The sequence below is a fragment of the Mobula hypostoma genome, chromosome 1 (assembly GCF_963921235.1).
Source record: "Mobula hypostoma chromosome 1, sMobHyp1.1, whole genome shotgun sequence".
Taxonomy (NCBI): domain Eukaryota; kingdom Metazoa; phylum Chordata; class Chondrichthyes; order Myliobatiformes; family Myliobatidae; genus Mobula; species Mobula hypostoma.
Window position 1 is genome coordinate 172,828,602 of NC_086097.1, and position 18,625 is coordinate 172,847,226.

The following is an 18,625-nucleotide window of genomic DNA, read 5'->3' on the forward strand; positions in this document are numbered from 1 at the left end:
CCTTTGTTCAACTGTAATACTGACACTTCTGATCTTCCCTTCCCCCTCTCAAATTGTAGATTAAAACTTATCATATTATGGTCACTACCTCCTAATGGCTCCTTTACCTCGAGTTCCCTTATCAAATCTGGCTCATTACACAACACTAAATCCAGAATTGCCTTCTCCCTGGTAGGCTCTAATACAAGCTGCTCTAAGAATCCATCTCTGAGGCATTCCACAAACTCCCTTTCTTGGGATCCAGTGACAACCTGATTTTCCCAGTCTACCTGCATGTTAAAATCCCCCATAACAACCGTAGACTTACCTTTGCGACATGCCAATTTTAACTCTTGATTTAACTTGCACCCTATATCCAGGCTACTGTTTGGGGGCCTGTATAACTCCCATCAGGGTCTTTTTGCCCTTATAGTTTCTCAGTTCTATCCATACTGACTCTACATCTCCTGATTCTATGTCCCTCCTCGTAAGTGACTGAATTTCATTCCTCACCAACAGAGCCACCCCACCCCCTCTGTCAACCTGTCTGTCCTTTCGATAGGATGTATACCCTGAATATTCATTTCCCAGCCCTGGTCCTCTTGCAGCCATCTCTCTGTTATTCCCACAACATCATACTTGCCAATTTCCAACTGAGCCTCAAGCTCATCCATTTTATTTGTTATACTCCGTGCATTCGTATACAATACTTTTAATCCTTTTAAAGTAATACTTTTACTCCCCTCACCTTTCACATCGATTCCTATTGCATTTGTCCATACTCTCCGATCCCTTCCTGATCTTTCTGCCCCTTTAATTCTGTTGTCTTTCTTAACTTTTCTTATTCTCTCATTCCCTTTAACTCCATTCTTATATTTCCTGTTCATCCCCTCCCCCCCCAACTACTTAGTTTAAACACACCCGTGTAGCAGTGGCAAACCTGCCTGCCAGAGCGCTGGTCCCCCGTCTGTTAAGGTGCAACCCGTCCCTTCTGTACAATTCATCCTTACCCCAAAACAGATCCCAGTGGTCCAAGAATCTAAATCCCTGCCTCACGCACCAGCTCCTCAGCCACACATTCAGATCCCCTATCTCCCTGTTCATGTCCTCTCCAGCACAAGGTACTGGAAGCAAACCCAAGATAACCACCCTGGAGGTCATGCTTTTCAGTCTTCTTCTGAGTTCTCTGAAGTCTTGCTGCAAAATGTCTGTCATCTTCTTCCCGACATCATTTGTGCCGACATGCACCACCACCTCCGGCTGATCACCTTCTCCCTTGAGGATGCCCTGCAACCGGTCCGTGATGTCCTGGATCCTGGCACCAGGGAGGCAACACACCATCCTTAAATCTCGCCTGTTGCCGCAGAAACCCCTATCTGTACCTCTCACTGTGGAATCCCCTACTACCACGCCTCTGCCTTACGTCTGTATCCTCGGCTTTATTTCAGCGCCAATTTTTGACTCACAGACCCGTCCGCCTCTCAGACTGGCACTGTCTTCTGTCCTGACAGCTTCCAAGAGGGTGAACTTGTTTTCAAGAGTCACATCCCCCGTGGTCTCCTGTACACCAAGCATCCATCCCTTCCTCATCGTCACCCCCCTTCTCTCTTCTGGTATCTTCGGTGTAACGATCTCGCTGCAGGCCCTGTCCACAAAAATCTTGTTTTCCCGGATGAACCTGAGGTCATCCAGTTGCCTCTCCAGTGCCTCAACACGGTCCTTCAGGAGCTGAACCCGGACACACTTTCCACATTTGTAGCAGCCAGAGGCGCCATCAATGTCCCTGACCTCCCACATCATGCAAGCAGCACACTGAATCAGTTGACCTGTCATCTCTTCACCACTTCTCACCCTCTCCAACTGTGGCATAGTCTCCTCCCTCAGCCTCCTCTCTGAAGACTCTCGAGCCAAAGACTCGCACTTTTCTCACAAGGCACTTCCCTTGACAAGGTCGCTCCCCTAGAGCAAACCTTGATTATATTGGCTGATATTTGACTAATTCGTTCCAAGTGTCGCACCTCGGCTGACCTCGAACGTTTGTCTTGCAGGCTGGTCTCGACCGGGTTTTAAATCAACCGCTCCTTCTCAGCCAATGCCCTCACTCACTCCTTCAATTGTCGCACCTTGGCCGACCTCGAACGTTGTCACATATACTGAGGTAAAATGAAAACCTTTGTTTTGAATGCCATTCATATAGATTATTTCATCACATCACTACACTGAAAAAGTGTACCTGGGGATACGAATTGACAATAAACTGGACTGGTCAAAGAACACTGAGGCTGTCTACAAGAAGGGTCAGAGCCGTCTCTATTTCCTGAGGAGACTGAGGTCTTTTAACATCTGCCGGATGATGCTGAGGATGTTCTACGAGTCTGTGGTGGCCAGTGCTATCATGTTTACTGTTGTGTGCTGGGGCAGCAGGCTGAGGGTGGCAGACCCCAACAGAATCAACAAACTCATTCGTAAGGCCAGTGATGTTGTGGGGATGGAACTGGACTCTCTGACGGTCGTGTCTGAAAAGAGGATGCTGTCTAAGCTGCATGCCATCTTGGTCAATGTCTCCCATCCACTACGTAATGTACAGGGTGGGCACAGGAGTACATTCAGCCAGAGACTCATTCCTCCGAGATGCAACACAGAGCGTCATAGGAAGTCATTCCTGCCTGTGGCCATCAAACTTCACAACTCCTCCCTTGGAGGGTCAGACACCCTGAGCCAATAGGCTGGTCCTGGACTTATTTCATAATTTACTGGCATAATTTACATATTACTATTTAACTATTTATGGTTCTATTACTATTTATTATTTATGGAGCAACTGTAACGAAAACCAATTTCCCCCGGGATTAATAAAGTATGACTATGACTATGTGTACCATGGAACAACTAAAAACATTAGTTGAATACCATCCATATAAATAATTTCAGAACATAAGTTCTCTGAGATAGTACAAGTGAAAACTAATAGTAGAATGCAATGTGCACTGCGAAGGTTAGATTTACAGAGAAAGTATAGTGCAGGTAGATAATCAAGTGCAAGAGCCATGGTAATGTAGATTGCTTCAAGAGTCAAGAATCCAGGCCGTGCCATCTTCTTGATGACTCATCAGCTCTGATGAAGATGGGGGAGTCTGTCATTGAAACGTTGGTCTTGATCGATAGCTGTATCCAACTGGAAGCCCGAGACGTTTTATTTGTCATAAACGCTGGGAAAGCACTAGATCCTTTAACACTTTGATCTCTTAGCACTAAAGTTGACTATTTTCATTCGAATTGCATTCCTTCTTGTAGAAGTTACATACAATTTATGTTCGGTTTACATTGTTTTTTTTTGTAAATGCTGCTTATCTGATGCGACGTGCCTGTGTTGCTGAAGTAAGTTTTATGTTGCACCAGTGCAAAACTACACTCGTGCATTTGACAATAAACTCGACTTTCTTTAACTTTATGAGGCTGATTCACTTAAACTTCTGGGTGATAGTGACTCCCATAATATTGATGGTGGGGAACACAGTGTGCTAATGTCCACCATCTCCAGACTGAAAAGATGTACTTCAAGCTCTGTTAAAAAGCCATGCGCTTGTATGGTAACAGTAAATGCAGGTTTCCAAGTCAGACTCCCGGAGTACTCAGCATTTCATTGTACATCTCATCCCCCTTCACCAACAGCCTGCCTCAACCATATTTACTGGCTAAAAGGTTGTGGTTGTGGTTCAGGATCTGTTTGGAAGAGCTGACCACAAATCCAGCTGTGGTACTGGATTCTATGTTACTGAAGGTGCCTTTATTCGGACCGGCAATTATATTTTTATGTAAAAGGTCTGCCACTTCTCTGAAGAAGAGCAGTAGTGTGAGAGAGTCAGCAAGAGATAGAGCTGAGGCACCCCCTGTCTGTGTGTGGGTGGGAGGATGGCAGAAGGGAAGGGGTTTGTTTTGCTGATGTGAGTTGTTGAACATTGTGGGCATGCTATACTGGCAGCAGAATATGGGGCAACACATGTAGGCTGTCCCCAACACACCCTCAGATTATATTGGTTAATGCAAATGATGCATTTCACTGTGTTTTGATGTACATGTGATTAATAAATAAATCTAATCTAATCTGAGTCCAACGTGATGTACCCATTTACAATTATCTCAATACTAACATCATTTTTCTCTCCACCCAGATTCTACTACTTGCCTACATAGATGGGACAAGTTACAGTGGACAATTTAACCTACCAACACCCTTTGGGATGTAACAGAAAACAGGAGGACCCAGGGCAAAATCACAGAGTGACAGGGAGAACGTGCAAATTCCACACAGACATACCTGAGGTTAGCACTGGACAAGAGTCACTGGAGCTGAGAAGTGATGGAACTGCTAAATGTGCCACTATATCATTGCAAGGTAGTGTATAAAAACTATGGCAAAACATTTTAATGTTTTTTAAAGTCTCAAAGAGCTACTTACTAACAGTAGGAATGAGGTTCTACAGTTGCACATAATTGTCTGGTCCCCTGGTTGAATGTAACAACAGAAATATGAATCTATTTGTTGTAAAGTTGCTACAAACAATCTGCTTGAGGAACTCAATGTATTGAGCAGCATCAGTGAAAGTAAATGAATTGCTGATGTTTTGGTTCAAAACCCTGCTTTAGGATCTATGCAGGGTCCCGATGTATAGTGTTAACATCAACGGTTCCTTTCTTCCCACAAATGCTGTTCAACCCGCTGAGTTCCTCCGGCAGGTTAGTTGCTGTTCCAAATGCCAGCATCTGAACTCTCTTGTGTCTGCGTTGAAAGGGTGCTGGTCCAGTTGAATACCAATCTGAACTTCATTTGGAGGAATTAATCGGTAACTAATGTGAACAGCCAGGAATTTCTTGAAGCACACGAGAAGGCTGAGTGCAAGTTGCTGTTTTCTTGTGCAGCACTGATATGAGTTATCCAGCAACTTATTTTTAGGGCCATAAATCGGTATGCAGATTTCATCACTGAGCATTTACAATACAAAGGCTCTCCCATCACTATTAGGTTTCAGGGTCACTACATCAAAGCATTAGCAGCAAATTCTGGGTCAATGATAAGGAAGAGTGCAGAATAAAGTGCAATGCACTGTGCATCAGAATCTCCCAGTGTGCAAAGGAACAAGGCTACGTGACTGGAGTAGTGATAAGTATTCAAATATTAAAACTTAATTCAAGTGGTCACTAGAATTCTTCAAGAATTTCCTCACAACATACAAAAGCTTGGTAATAAAAAAACTCCAGCCAAATTCATTGGATGGAGATCATTCTGTTAAAATGTCTATAGTTAATCTCTTTCAGAAGTTACAAGAACTAAATTGCAAAGGCTCAATAATAAATCAGGTTTCAATGTGAACTTGCTCTTCATATTTATTTGTGGGTCCAGTAGTTGCAACATGAGGAATGTAAGGTTCCAAATGACAAACAAAAGATAAACTTAAAGGGATGCACTCTGGATGGTGAACTTATGATTGTTCTTTGTATAAAAACATACATATAGGTGGTAAGTAATATAGGATAAGTGATATAGGATAAATGAAGTATCAGCAGGGAGTAATAAAATCTGAACTGCTTGCACACGTTGCACTTACAGATGGTGACAGGTGTACTAACTCTCTCCCTCTAGAGTAGGTTGTGCAGTGCACGCCCCAAACCCTACATCAGGACTGAACATAGAGAAGACAGGAGGAATTTGGGTCATTCACATTTATTTCAGAAGATCCAGGTATGCTTGTCTTCTGCAGGGAGAGGAAAGGAAGTAGAAGAAATCAAAATCCAGTGGAAACCAATTGATCAACTTGTGCTCGATCCAGACCATCTTTCCCACTCACTGCACCCTTCGTATGATGCCCATTATCACATTGACTTCTTACGGTGGGATCTATTCTATCAGAGGGCTCCAATATATGACCCTTCTAAAGGTAGGGCCTTAAGTACCTGAGGCTCCATCCACTAGGGCTCCTCTGATTGAGAGTTTTAAAGGATATTTTCAAAGACAATTTAAAAAAAAATCTAATTATGTTTAAATAATCACTTAAAACACTTAAAATGACTGTAAATTGGTAACATAAAAGGGAAGACCTGAAGGAGTTTATAAGATTATGAGAGGCATAGATAAAGTAGAAGTCACTTTTTCCCGCAGAGTTGAAATACCTAAACTAAAGGGAATGTACTTAAGGCAAGAGGCTGAAAGTTCAGATGAGGTTTGCACACTTTTACGCATGGCAGACTCCTGCAAAGCACTGCCAAGAGTGATGGTAGAGGCAAATACAATAGAGGCATTTAAGAGGCTGTTCGATAGACACATGTGCAGAGAATTGAGGGATATGGGTACCATGTGGGCAGAAGGGACTAGTTTAGGTAAGTATTTAAATGTTTGCTTAATTAGTTCAGTGCAACAGCTTGGGTCAAAGGGCCTGTTCCTGTACTGTGCTGTTCAATGTTCATTGTTCTATCTTCCATAAATAAAGAAAAATAAACAAACAATAAAATAACTAACCCTTGTAATGAAGGTTACATGAATGGGGAAGCAATGCACACAAAATGCTGGAGGAACTCAGCGAGTCAGGCAGCATCAATGGAGGGGAATAAACAGTCAACGCTTCAGGCGGAGACCCTTCACCAGGACTCCTGATCCTCGCCAATGGAAACTTGCCACTTATCAATAGGAAGTCCTAATTCAGGGTCTCGATCGGAAACATCATCAGTCTCTCCACTTCCCCAGATGCGACCTGACCTGATAAGTCCCTTCAGCAGTTGGTTTTTTGCTTCAGTAGAGAAAGCTGAACTGTATTTACCAACCTATGCGGCATTACAAAGGGCACCACAGTTAAGTCATTATGTGAAGTGATTCTCTCTTCTTATGTGGCAGGGATAGGGCAACTTGCACTATATGTTAATATTAAACTTTTTCAAAGTTCACAGTTACATCAACTTTGTATGCGAGTATGGATTAATTTTTTTGGGCTAACTATTTCCCTTCCTTCACAAATTTTAACCCAGAATTAGCAACAGGTTCCTCTCACCTATAAGTTGAGGCAGGAAGCAAACAAAGAACTTACTTTGCCCACATTTATGTCTTTGTTAAATGCAGTTATGAGCTTAAGGCATGCTTGAGGCCTTCTCTCCAGGACTAGCTTGCCCCTCAGGCAGCCACCTGAACTTGTCCCTCCTACACCATACAGTTGGAGAAGTGAGAACCCAGATTCACTGCAACAAATGGACAAACCTGATCTGAATCTGTAGCACAACCACTGATTTCCAGTTATTGATTCACACGACGAGTAATCTGCTGGAGGAATGCAGTAGCTCAAGCAGCGTCAGTGGGGGTGGGAGGAATTATTGACATTTTGGGTCAAAATCCCTGAGGACCGAGGGTATGCATCTCTACTGATCCGCACACATCCATCTGCTTGTGACTCTCCTCCTCACTTAACCCTCAATTGCAACCCCTGTTGTATACTCACCTAATCTTTCATTGTAGATACTTCCTTCATTGCCTCCCATTCTAATCCCAATTTCCACAACCCTGGGGTACTGCCTACATTTTCAATGATATCTGCCCCATGCCCCTGCCTCAGAGTCGACTTGCATTCACAGTGGGTGAATTACACCTCTCTAATCTTCACCAGTTACAGAGCATCAGGCTCTAATCCCAAACACAAGAAATGTTGCAGATGCTGGAATTGTTGAGCAACACACACAAAAAAAAGAGCTGGAGGAACTCATTAAGTCAGGCAGCATCTATGGAGGGAAATAAACAGTCAGTGTTTCAGGCCGAGACCTTTCATCAGTCCTGATAAAGGGTCTTGGCCAGAAATGTTGACTGTTTATTCGCCTCCATAGCTGCTGCTTGACTTGGTGAGTTCCTCCTGCTTTTTGTGTGTGAAGTTCTAATCCTCTTCCGTCCATATCAACACCTAGTCCCTGCAATATTTTAATATTACAACCCTAAGACTGCAAAACTGATAAACTCAATATGCCATTGAAGAGAAGTTGATGTAATTTTTGGAAGCTTACTAGGCTACAGAAATTGCTGTTCAGATGACTTGACTTCCCAGAGATGATTATCTTGAATTTGCTCTTGGTGTAAGGATGTTACTGGCAAAGCTAGATTTATAGCACACCCTCAGATCAAGAGGATGCTTACACTGATGGGGGAATCTGAAGCCTAAGGCTGTTAAACATGAAGTGGGTTATTAACAGTCCAGTAAAAAACAGTAGCAGGAGTATCATATCACAATTCAGGGAGTCTATCTAGCCATACATATTAGGAGCACTTCAAGCCTATCCTGCTATTCAATAAAGATCTTGGCTGATCAGACTGCAAACTCATCACGTTCCCACCTCTCTGCATCATCTTTCAATCTATTCAAGAACCTCCCCTCCATATATTCTATCTACACTTTTGCTGACTTTATAACATTAGCAAAGACCCCACCCAGCTTGCAATTCTCTCTTTTCCCCTCTCCCATCCGGTTGATGACATAACAATCTGAAAGAATGTACCATCAGGCTCAAGGACAGTTTTTATTATGCTGTAATAAGACTATTTAATAGACCTCTTGTATGATAAGATGGAGTCTTTATCTCACGATCTACCCTGTCATTATCTTGCACCTTACCATTTGCCTGCACTGCACTTTATCTGTAATTATAACACTTTAATCTGCATTCTGTCATTGTATTTTCCCTTGTACTACCTCAATGCACTGATGAGAGGAAATGACCTGTATGGGGGCCATGTAAAACAAAGTTTTTCATGTACATTAGTACGTGTGAAAATAATAAACCAATTTACCAATTAAAATAACAAGTGCTTACATGTTCAAGGTTATGAGAATAAAAACAAGGTGAAACAAGAACAATGGAGAATAAAATGTAAAAGCTACAGAGGAAATCCAGTGCAGGTATTAATGTGCAAGATCATAACGAGGTAGATTGTGAGGGTGAAAGTCCATCTTGTTGTACAAGAGATCCAATCAATAGTCTGATAACTATGGGATAGAAGCTTGAGGTGAATTATTACCTAAATGGAGAAAGACTGCAAAGTTCAGAGGGATTAGGTGTGTTAGTGCATGAATCACAAAAGTTAGCAGGTAGGTCCAGTGGCGTATCTAAGGTATGGCAGGTATGGCATGTGCCCTGGGCGCCACTTGAAGGGGGCGCCACTGAGCAGTTTCTATTAAAATCAGACAAGCTAGCCTCAGATAGTGAAAAAAGAATTTTCTTCAGATCTATGATCTGTCTTTGATTATCATGGGTAAGAAGCACTAGGATGGCCTTATTTCAGACCATTGTGTAAGAAGACCATGAAACATTTCTTCATGAAGAAGAAGGAAAGTGGAGCTGAAGGGCAGAAGAGATGAAAGTTGGAGGCAGAGGAAGCCAAAAAGTTGAGCAAGTTCTTCATGCCCTACTTTGAAAAGCCCGGAACAAGTAGTTTGACACGTTCCATGAACGTTTCATAGCCTGCACTTGCTACAAGTTTGCTAGAATATGAAGGTGGAGCAAGTACAAATGCGTCACAAGCCGTGGAGGAAGTCAAGTCAGATAAATACGAGTATGATGAGATTAAGAGTGAGGCTGCCACAGAGAGCGTGGACGTGACTGGAGGGGAAGATGGTGGTGGTGGTGGTGATGTTGAGTTTATTGACGAGATTTTGCCTGACGAGGTTGAACCTTACGACACTGAACCTAGTGAACTGGATGATGTCAAAGAGCCTCGAACTGTCATACCATGACATTGGACTTCAGGTCACAGATCTCTCAGTGGGTGAGCATCTGGGGGACAGTGACCACTGCTCCCTGGCCTTTAATATTATCATGGGAAAGGATAGAATCAGAGAGGACAGGAAAATTTTTAATTGGGGAAGGGCAAATTATGAGGCTATAAGGCTAGAACTTGTGGGTGTGAATTGGGATGATGTTTTTGCAGGGAAATGTACTATGGACATGTGGTTGATGTTTACGGATCTCTTGCAGGGTGTTAGGGATTAATTTGTCTCCGTGAGGAAGATAAAGAATGGTAGGGTGATGGAACCATGGGTGACAAGTGAGGTGGAAAATCTAGTCAGGTGGAAGAAGGCAGCGTACATGAGGTTTAGGAAGCAAGGATCAGATGGGTCTATTGAGGAATATAGGGTAGCAAGAAAGGAGCTTAAGAATGGGCTGAGGAGAGCAAGAAGGGGGCATGAGAAGACCTTGGCGAATAGGGTAAAGGAAAACCCCAAGGCATTCTTCAATTATGTGAAGAACAAAAGGATGACAGGAGTGAAGGTAGGACCGAATAGAGATAAAGGTGGGAAGATGAGCCTGGAGGCTGTGGAAGTTAGCAAGGTCCTCAATGAATACTTCTCTTCGGTATTCACCAATGAGAGGGAACTTGATGACGATGAGGACAATATGAGTGAGGTTGATGTTCTGGAGCATGTTGATATTAAGGGAGAGCAGGTGTTGGAGTTGTTAAAATACATTAGGACGGGTAAGTCCCCGGGGCCTGATGGAATATTCCCCAGGCTGCTGCACGAGGCGAGGGAAGAGATTGCTGAGCCTCTGGCTAGGATCTTCATGTCCTCGTTGTCCATGGGAATGGTACCGGAGGATTGGAGGGAGGCGAATGTTGTCCCTTGTTCAAAAAAGGTAGTAGGGATGGTCTGGGTAATTATAGACCAGTGAGCCTTACATCTGTGGTGGGATAGCTGTTGGAAAATATTCTTAGAGATAGGATCTCAGGGTATTTAGAGAATCATGGTCTGATCAGGGACAGTTAGCATGTCTTTGCGAAGGGTAGATTGTGTCTAACAAGCCTGATAGAGTTCTTTGAGGAGGTGACCAGGCATATAGATGAGGGTAGTGCAGTGGATGTGATCTATATGGATTTTAGTAAGGCATTTGACAAGGTTCCAAACGGTAGGCTTATTCAGAAAGTCAGAAGGCATGGGATCCAGGGAAGTTTGGCCAGGTGGATTCAGAATTGGCTCACCTGCAGAAAGCAGAGGGTCGTGTGGAGGGAGTACATTCAGATTGGAGGGTTATGATTAGTGGTGTCCCACAAGGATCGGTTCTGAGACCTCTGCTTTTCGTGATTTCTATTAACGACCTGGATGTGGGGGTGGAAGGGTGGGTTGGCAAGTTTGCAGACGACTCAAAGGTTGGTGGTGGTGTGAATAGTGTAGAGGATTGTTGAAGATTGCAGAGAGACATTGATAGGATGCAGAAGTGGGCTGAGAAGTGGCAGATGGAGTTCAACCTGGAGAAGTCTGAGGTGGTACACTTTGGAAGGACAAACTTCAAGGCAGAGTACAAAGTAAATGGCAGGATACTTGGTAGTGTGGAGGAGCAGAGGGATCTGGGGGTACATGTCCACAGATCCCTGAAAGTTGCCTTACAGGTAGTTAGGGTAGTTAAGAAAGCTTATGGGGTGTTACCTTTCATAAGTCGAGGGATAGAGTTTAAGAGTTGTGAGGTAATGATGCAGCTCTATAAAACTCTGGTTAGGCCACACTTGGAGTACTGTGTCCAGTTCTGGTCGCCTCACTATAGGAAGGATGTGGAAGCATTGGAAAGGGTACAGAGGAGATTTACCAGGATGCTGCCTGGTTTAGAGAGTATGCATTATGATCAGAGATTAAGGGAGCTAGGGCTTTACTCTTTGGAGAGAAGGAGGATGAGAGGAGACATGATAGAGGTATACAAGATATTAAGAGGAATAGATAGAGTGGACAGCCAGCACCTCTTCCCCAGGGCACCACTGCTCAATACAAGAGCACATGGCTTTAAGGTAAGGGGTGGGAAGTTCAAGGGGGATATTAGAGGAAGGTTTTTTACTCAGAGTGGTTGGTGCATGGAATGCACTGCCTGAGTCAGTGGTGGAGGCAGATACACTAATGAAATTTAAGAGACTACTAGAGGGGTATAGGGAGGAATTTAAGGTGGGGGGTTATATGGGAGGCAGGGTTTAAGGGTCGGCACAACATTGTGGGCCAAAGGGCCTGTACTGTGCTATACTATTCTATGTTCTATGTTCTGAAGTTCGACATGAACACTGGAAAAGCAATTCTGCCTGACACTTTGAGAACAGAAATAATAAAGCTGGGTTCGAAGTATTTCCAGAACAGTGAGGGGCCTTTCCTACCAATAAATAACTGCTCAATGAACAAAACTTGGTTCAAGAGGAAATTGGGAAATGGTCGTGGCGAGGAAGTGACTCGCTCATGGCTGGTCCATTCCCCTTCTAAAAAGTCAGCATTTTGTATCTGTTGTCTTCTCTATTCCCGGTCAGACCATCAATCCTCATTGGAGCAGGAAAGTGGATTCAACTAGTGGAAAGAACTAGTGGAAAGCACCTGAAAGGTTTAGTGTTCATGAAAATGCCAAGAATCATTGGGAATGCTTCACACAGTGGAAAGAAATTTAGCTGGAAACAGAGGAGTTATTGACGCGGTATTTCAGTCACAGATTGAGAAGGAAAAGCAGAAGTGGTGTGATATCTTGACGAGAATCCTTCACTGCATAAAATTCCTTGTGAGTCAGAACCTGGCTTTGCAAGGGCACAGGGAGTCACTTCAGCTAGACGCTGACTCCAATGTGGGAAATTTCCTTGGCTTACTGAAACTACTGGCCATTTTTGTCCCTGCCATAAAAGAACACCTCACTCATTTGGAAAGTCATCCTGGATCCACGTCTATCTTTCACCGGGTGTCCGAAACGAATTCATCCACGTGATGGCATCCACTGTTTGCCAGAGTTTACTGAGAAGCATTCGTAAAGCCAAGTACTATGGTCTCATGTTCAACTCGACTCCTGATCAGGCACACTATGAGCAGATATCAGAAGTAATGAAGTACATGGAAGTTGATTCTGAGAGGAAAACAGTCCGTGTTAGAGAGTCCTTCCTTGGTTTTATCCAGGTAAGCCAGAAGGATTCTGAGAGCTTGGTTGAAGACATCTTGAAACAGCTAGAGAAGGACGAAATGGAGCTGTAAGATTGTCGGTCACAGTGCTATGACAACGCTGCTGTGATGACTGGACACAGGAGTGGTGTTTACCAAAGAATAAGTGAGAAAAACAACCTGGCAGTGTTTGTGAATTGCAACAATCACTCACTCAACTTAGTGGGTGTACATACAGCCAAGCAGGATACAATGATGGTCACGTTTTTTGGAACCACCGAAGCTCTCTATGTGTTTTTCTCTCATTCAACACAGCACTGGAAAAAACTCAAAAATGCCGAGCCTGTGGTTGTTAAGTCGGAGTCCGAAACCAGGTGGAGTGCAAGGACAGAAGCAGTGAAGCCTGTCAACAAGTAGCTAGGGAGATACTTCAAGTTCTGCAGGCCATGATAGGCAATGAAAACGAGACCAGTGAAACAAGAAGTGACGCAAGGCAGCTATACAACCGCATGTTGAGTTACAATTTTCTGATTTTGCTAGGACTTTGGAACAAAATACTCATTCGCATTCACCATATTCAAAAGAGGCTGCAGGATCCTAGCATGAACTTCCACGATGCTGCCCTGGATTTGAAAGCCCTCCAAGATCATTTTTATGATGAAAGAGAAGTGTTAGTCAGTGAGTCACTGGAGGAAGGAGTCGGTCTCTGTCAAGAATGGAATATTGAAGTTGAAAGACGTCAGAAACGAAAGAAACAAATGGCTAATAAGAACTCGAGAGATGCTGGGTTAACAGCGAAGGAGGAAATGAAAAGAGTCATGAAGGGAACACTCGACCGTCTTCACAGGGAAATGGACAAAAGGTTCGCTCGTTTGCACGACACTGACGCCAAGTTTGGGTTCCTTCTCTATGTCAAAGGACTGTGTTACGGCACCGACAGTAGCGACCTAAAGAAGAAGTGCAAAAATCTGGGCGAATTGTACGGCTCTGATGTCGATGGACAGCAGCTATTTGAGGAGATTTTGGATTGCAGAATGTTGCTATCCAGGTGGGTCAACATGAAAATATCAAGACTTGAAGAGCTTCTTGAATTTATTATTCAGTATGGAGATGAGAGCGTCTTCCCCAATCTTCGCATTGCTATTCAGATAATGCTAAGCATCGCAGTTTCCATCTCCAGCTGTGAGAGATCATTCAGCAAGTTAAAACTAATACTTTCGTATTTGAGAGCCTCCATGGGTCAAGGCAGACTCTGTGATCTTGCTCTGCTGAGCGTAGAAAGAGAAGAAACTGAAAAAACTGACTTCGATCACATCATAGACCAATTTGCATCAGTGAAGGCAAAGAAGGTGCAGTTATAATTTTAATGTAGTTCCATAATTTGTTAATTAAAAGATTAACGAGCTTAAATTGTATTTTTGAGCTGATATTATGGTAAAGTTATCTAAAAGATGGGTGTCAGATGTTTGGACAGGAACGCAGTTTCAGTACTTGTGTAGGTGCTATTTTCTGTAGATACGCCCCTGGGTAGGTCCAACAAGAAATTCAGAAGGCAAAAGGCATTTGGTATTTACTACAAAAGGATTGGTTTGTTACATTGTGCAAGGTTTTGGGAAGCCCATATCTGGAATACTATGCATAGATTAGGTCCCCTTAACTGTAAAAGGATGTAGTAGCATTGGAGGAAGGCCACAGGAAATTCACCATGGTAGCACCTGGATGGGAGGGTTGACCTATTAATAGGGGCTAAAGAATTTGGGTCTACTCCTTTGAGTTTAAAATGATGTGGGAGTGACCGGATTCAAATAGATAAGGTGACAACAGGGTAGATAATAATATGCTTCCACTAGCAGGAGGGTTATGAGCAAGGAAACCCAGCTTCAAAATAGGGGGCCAGTCATTTAAAACTGAAATACTTGGAAATTCCTTCTCTAAAGGGTGGTGAATCTCTGGCATTATCTGCCCCCAAGAGTGGTGGAGGGTCCACTCAATCTATGCTGTTCATCATCTTATACATCTCTATCAAGTCACCTGTCATCCTCATTCACTCCAAAGAGATCATTTGATATATTTGAGGTAGAGTTAGAAAAATGCCTGAAAGATCGAGGAATTAAGGGTTATGGGGGAAGTGGTTCTGAAGGAGAGCTAATGACAGCATGTCAGTCATGATCTTATTGAGTGGCAGGGCAGGCTTGCGAGGTGTGCGTGGCCTACTTCTGTACTCCCCCCTTTTTCTCTCCTCTTCCCCCCCCCCCCAATTTTTATTTTTTCCCCATTCTGGTGGCCTTCTCACCCCTTCTCTTCCTCTCGCTGGCCTCATGACCTGCCCAACAGTCCCCTCTGGTTCCCCACTTCCTGCCCTTTATTCCCTTTAGGATTCTGATCTACTATCTTCGCTAATCAGAATCCTTCTTCTACAGCCATTTACTTCTTCCACAATTACCTCCCAGTTTTATTACATCATCCCTCCTTCCCCACCCACCAACGTTCCTCCTCATCTAGTTTCACCTATCACCTGCCAACTTGTACTCTTCCATTTCCTCACCCCACCATCTTATTCTGGTTTCTGCCCCCTTTTCAGTCCTGCTAAAGGGTCTTGGCATGAAATATCGATTGTTTCTCTCCATGGATGCTGCCTGACCTGGTGAGATCCCCCAGCATTTTGTGTGTTACTGAAAATAATGTCTCATATGAAATGAAGCGCCACCATTAGTGCTACACACCCTCCGTCTCTCAGTGAGATTTGGACTCAACATCTTCTGACACAGAGCTGAGCAACCCACCAACAGTTTCAATTACTGTAAATACAGCTGAATGTGGATTGACAGTGTTACTGGAACCGAACCAATTAGCTGTGAAACAATTACTATGATAAAGCCATTGTCATCTGCCTGAGTAAAACTGTGGCTGTATCTCTGAGATACAATCTTATCAGACAAAACAAAGAAGTTGGCCAGATATATGTGAAGCTGAGCTGAGCTGCATTAGCCTACAGTCAAAATCTCCATAGTTTGCAGATTATTTAACATAAATACCATAGGAATAGCTTTTGTTTTTACATGGGTGTTCAGCTTGTTACATGTGCCAAATGTCAAACACTGATACATAACTCTGAGGGGATCACCAGTAATTTATGGTGTTGTAAGATTCTCAGCATTAAATTTCATTTTGCTCATACAAACTTCAAGGTTATTTTCAGGAACTATATATATTGTTATGTATTATTGCCAACAATCTGAAAAGCTTTGCTTTAATTTATTTTTCAGAGGATGTGGATATCTCCGACACTACTGGCATTTACCCCAGACAGGCACCAAACCGTGGAAGCAGCTATGAATCAACCACGTTGTTGGGTGTAGAGTCACATGCAGACCACTTAGAGTAAAGCAAAAAATTTATTTTTCTGATGGGTTCATATTGCAATCTCATAGTTCCATAATAAGAATTATTCTTGATTTAACTTCTGTAAATCCTGTGGTAGAATTCAAATTCAAGTCCTCAGATCAATTACCTGGATCTTTGGCTTGTACATTGATGACACTAGTCCATTAATCTAACATATTTTGCCGTACCTCAATTAGACAGAGTTGAATTGACTTGTATAATCATTCAGAGAAGTTTTGAATGATTATAGCAATGGGGAAGGTTGAGGGGATTCAAAATGTCATCAAGCACTCTGACAAACTCTTACAGATGTACTGTAGAAATATCCCGACTGTTTGCATCATGGTTTGATTCTAGCAATTTGAATGCATAGGAAAGTATGAAGCTGCAGAGAGTAGTGGACTCAGCCCGACATATCACATCTCTTGCCATCATCGGTAGTATCTACATGAGACATTACCTCAAGAAGGATCTGTCACCAAAGATCCCCACCATTTTAGCCATGACTTCTTCTCACAGTTACCATCAGACAAAGAGGTGCAACAGCCTGAAGTCACATTCCACCAGGTTCAAGAACAGTTACTTTCCTTCAATCATTTGGTTCTTGAACAATTGGCACAACAGCAATCACTATCTTAGTACTCCTGTTATCACTTTGCAAAAAATTGACTTTTTTGTTCTAGTTGCATTCTTTCTTATAAAAATTGTGTATAATTTATGTTTTAATTAATGTTTTTCTTGTGAATCTTGCTTGTGTAATACCATGTGCCTGTGAGACTGCTGAATTAAGATGTATACATGACAATAAACTTGATTTTAACTTTGTTTTCACCCCATCAAAATGACCAGTATTGTTCCTTCCACACCTTCAACAATCCTGCAACATCATCTTTCTCTCAAATGAATATACAATTCCTTTACGAAGGCATCAATTGATTCTTCATCCACTACCAAATTTAGAGTATTGTGCACAGGATAGATATCAATAAATTTAAGAGAGTGCAGAGAAAATTTACAAGGATGTAGTTGGGACTTGAGGACCTAAGTTACAGGAAAAGGCTGAATAGGTCAGTACTTTATTTCCGTGAGTGGAGTGCAATGAGGGGAGACCTTATAGAGGTACACAGATTTATGAGGGGTATTGATAGGGTAAATGCATGCAGGCTTTTCCTGCTGAGTTTGAGTGAGAATAAAATTAGATGTCATCGGTTTAGGGTGAAATAGTCATAGTCATACTTTATTGATCCCGGGGGAAATTGGTTTTCATTACAGTTGCAGCATAAATAATTAAATAGTAATAAAACCATAAATAGTTAAATAGTAATATGTAAATTATGCCAGGAAATAAGTCCAGGACCAGCCTATTGGCTCTGGGTGTCTGACCCTCCAAGGGAGGAGTTGTAAAGTTTGCTGGACTCAGGCAGGAATGACTTCCTATGACGCTCTGTGTTGCATCTCGGTGGAATGAGTCTCTGGCTGAATATATTCCTGTGCCCAAGCAGTCCATTATGTAGTGGATGGGAGATATTGTCCAAGGTGGCATGCAACTTGGACAGCATCCTCTTTTCAGACACCACCGTAAGAGAATCCAGTTCCATCTCCACAATATCACTGGCCTTACGAATGAGTTTGTTGATTCTGTTGGTGTCTGCTACCCTCAGCCTGCTGCCCCAGCATTTGAGAGGATTCTTCTCACAGAGGGTGGGGCAGGTGTTGAACAGCTGCCAGCGGAAGTGGTAGATGCGGGTTCAATTGTAATATTTAGAAGTTTGGATAGGTATGTGGATGAAAAAGATATGGAAGGATGTAGTCTTGTTGCAGGTAGATGGGACAAAGCTGAAAACCAAGCCAGTGCAGTCTAGATGGGCCAAAGGGCCTTTTTCTGTGCTGTAGTGCTGTATAACACTGTGACTCTATGACTACCTCACAGACAGATAATTTCAAATTTTAATGTGCCTGTATTTAACAAAATCCCCACATCCACCCTGTGCATTTGACCAATATTTCATATTTCATATCTATTTTTTCCATTATCTTGCACTCAGTTTTGAACATCCTTTCCACAACATGGATTCTATCAGTTCCTTGTGGACCATTTAATCCCTTCAAACACTTAGTTTTACAGTTCTCCCCACATTCTTATTAGCTCCACCAGGTTCCTTCCCTCACCCAAACCCTCGGGGAGATTTAGAAACAGAATCAGATTTATTATCATTGATTTACATTATATGGAATGAAATGTGTTGTTTTGTGGCAGTAATACAGAGCAAAGGCATAAAGTTACTAAAATAAATAGTGCAAAAAATAGAATAATAGGATTGTGTTCATCAGCTTATAGATTTATGGGTTTATGG

The 18,625-nt window shown here is 42.7% G+C and overlaps 1 long non-coding RNA gene across 4 annotated transcripts in view; it reads left to right on the forward strand.

Moving 5' to 3' along the window:
* Positions 1-17,103, forward strand: part of LOC134342611 (uncharacterized) — a 94,965-nt gene extending 77,862 nt beyond the window's left edge. For 3 of the 4 annotated variants that reach the window (XR_010017053.1, XR_010017054.1, XR_010017056.1), the window contains exons 2-4: positions 2,028-2,137; positions 4,152-4,375; positions 16,154-17,103. This is a non-coding gene — a long non-coding RNA (uncharacterized LOC134342611). The remainder of the gene's footprint in view (positions 1-2,027; positions 2,138-4,151; positions 4,376-16,153) is intronic. The other variant, XR_010017058.1, reaches the window with a different exon arrangement.
* Positions 17,104-18,625: the final 1,522 nt, after the last annotated feature.